This window comes from Odocoileus virginianus, chromosome 31 (genome assembly GCF_023699985.2).
Source record: "Odocoileus virginianus isolate 20LAN1187 ecotype Illinois chromosome 31, Ovbor_1.2, whole genome shotgun sequence".
NCBI lineage: Eukaryota > Metazoa > Chordata > Mammalia > Artiodactyla > Cervidae > Odocoileus > Odocoileus virginianus.
This window is the reverse complement of record NC_069704.1, coordinates 11,207,473-11,209,898: the sequence shown is the minus strand read 5'-3', so window position 1 is coordinate 11,209,898 and position 2,426 is coordinate 11,207,473. Positions and strand designations below refer to the sequence as shown.

The 2,426-nt window shown below is 45.1% G+C and overlaps 1 pseudogene; it reads left to right on the top strand.

The window, feature by feature from the left end:
- The first annotated feature begins 322 nt into the window (after positions 1–322).
- Positions 323–1,841, top strand: LOC110138536 (magnesium transporter NIPA2 pseudogene; annotated as a pseudogene).
- The last annotated feature ends 585 nt before the right edge of the window (positions 1,842–2,426 follow it).

Here is a 2,426-nt window from a genome sequence, read left to right as displayed (position 1 = left end):
AAAATCTACCACTTGCTCTTTCGCTGTCTCTTTAGGTCCCGGCGGCGGTGGGGGAGGGAGGCCGTCCGGGACAAGTTCCCCTGGGCGCTCCCCCATGGAGGAAGCGGTGTGCAGGGCTGCAGCCCTGGATGCTGGCACCTCCCACTGGACGGAGACGAAGGCGGTGGCCGCGCGAACTCAGGAGAGGGTAGCCGGAGCGGCCTGTGTGGGGGTGTGAGCGGAGGTGACCCGGGCCGGAGAGCGGAGGAGGTGACCCGGGCCGGAGAGCGGAGGAGGTGACCCGCGCCGGAGAGCGGAGGAGGTGGCCCGGGCCGGAGAGCGGAGGGGAAGCCGCGCGGCCGGCCTGCCAACTTCGGCTGGAGCTACTCTGCCAGGGCTTAAAACTTTAAATGAGAATAAAGGGTTTTATTTACGAGGAAATGAGAATGAATAAGTCATCTCTAACCTCTTCCAGCCTTTTATTCATAAGCGAGACCATATTAAACTTACATATCTATATCATTGGCTGCTGCTTTGGGAGTTCAACATCCTTCTGGGTGTTCATTGTTGTCCCCACGTAGCACGGAAGAACTTCTCTGCACTTCGAAACAGATTCTGACTCATTGCTGTATTTGAAGACTGCATCATCCTGCCTCCAGCACCAACAGTTTCTCTGTTCTTGATCAATGTGATTCACAGTAGCTTTTTAAGTAACAAGCGAAATGAGCCAGGGGCATGGAAAGTATGACTTTTACATTGGTCTGGGATTGGCTATGAGTTCCAGTATTTTCATTGGAGGGAGTTTCATTTTGAAAAAAAAAAAAGGCCTTCTGCGACTTGCCAGAAAAGGCTCCATGAGAGCAGGTCAAGGTGGCCATGCCTATCTCAAAGAATGGTTGTGGTGGGCTGGACTGCTGTCAATGCGAGCTGCCGAGGTGGCCAACTTTGCTGCGTACGCCTTTGCACCAGTCACCCTAGTGACTCCGTTAGGAGCACTCAGTGTCCTGGTAAGTGCCATTCTTTCTTCATACTTTCTAAATGAAAGACTTAATCTTCATGGAAAAATTGGATGTTTGCTAAGTATTCTGGGATCTACAGTTATGGTCATTCATGCTCCAAAAGAAGAGGAGATTGAGACTTTAAATGAAATGTCTCACAAGCTAGGAGATCCGGGTTTTGTGGTCTTTGCAACACTTGTGGTCATTGTGTCCTTGATATTAATCTTTGTGGTGGGACCTCGCCATGGACAGACAAACATTCTTGTGTATATCACAATCTGCTCTGTAATTGGGGCAGTTTCAGTCTCCTGTGCTAAAGGCCTGGGCATTGCTATCAAAGAGCTGTTTGCTGGAAAACCTGTGCTACGACATCCCCTGACCTGGATTCTGCTGCTGAGCCTTATAGTCTGTGTGAGCACACAGATTAATTACCTGAACAGGGCCCTGGACATATTCAACACTTCTATCGTGACTCCAATATATTACGTGTTCTTTACAACATCAGTTTTAACTTGTTCAGCTATCCTTTTTAAGGAGTGGCAAGATATGCCTGTTGATGATGTCATTGGTACTCTGAGTGGCTTCTTTACAATCATTGTGGGAATATTCTTGTTGCATGCCTTTAAAGACGTCAGCTTTAGTCTGTCAAGTCTGCCTGTGTCTTTTCGGAAGGACGAAAAAGCAGTGAATGGCAGTCTTTCTAGTATGTATGAAGTTCTTAATAATAATGAAGAGAGCTTAACCTGTGGAATCGAACAACACACTGCTGAAAATATCTCCCGAAGAAATGGAAATCTGACAGCTTTTTAGTAGGAGAGATGTAATTAAGCTATAACTGTTATAAAGTGAATCTGAGTATCAGAATGTGTCTGAAAAAGCCTTGTTCTCAAATGATGTTCTCTAGAGACAATCCTTTTTTTTTTTTTTTAAGGTTTCACTAATTTGGACCAAGAAATTACTTATGTTTAAATGATGACTCAATACATGGCCAATTTCTATTAACATTGTATTATTGTAGAGTTATTTTAAATTTTCCTTCACCAAAATCTAAATGCACTAATGACAATTTTAGGTCTATAAAAATGCTTTTTTTCCCCACGGGTGATGAAAGTCTGAAATGTACATTTTTCATGCCCACTCTATCAATTCCTGATCATTTTAAGGCTTTTTGATTAAAAAAATTAACTCAAAAAAAAAAATCTACCACTTTACCCATTTTGAAGAGTACACACACTTCTAAAGGTTATGAGCTTAAACCAAGTTTCGGCAGGGTTGGTTCCTGCTGGGCTTCCCAGGTGGCTCAGTGGTAAAGGATTTGCCTGCCAACTCAGTAGATGCAAGAGGCCTTCAGCCCCTGGGTGGGGAAGATCCCCTGGAAACTAACTCCAGTATTCTTGCCTGAAAAATTCCAAGGACAGGGAAGAAGCCCATGGGGTCACAAAGAATTGG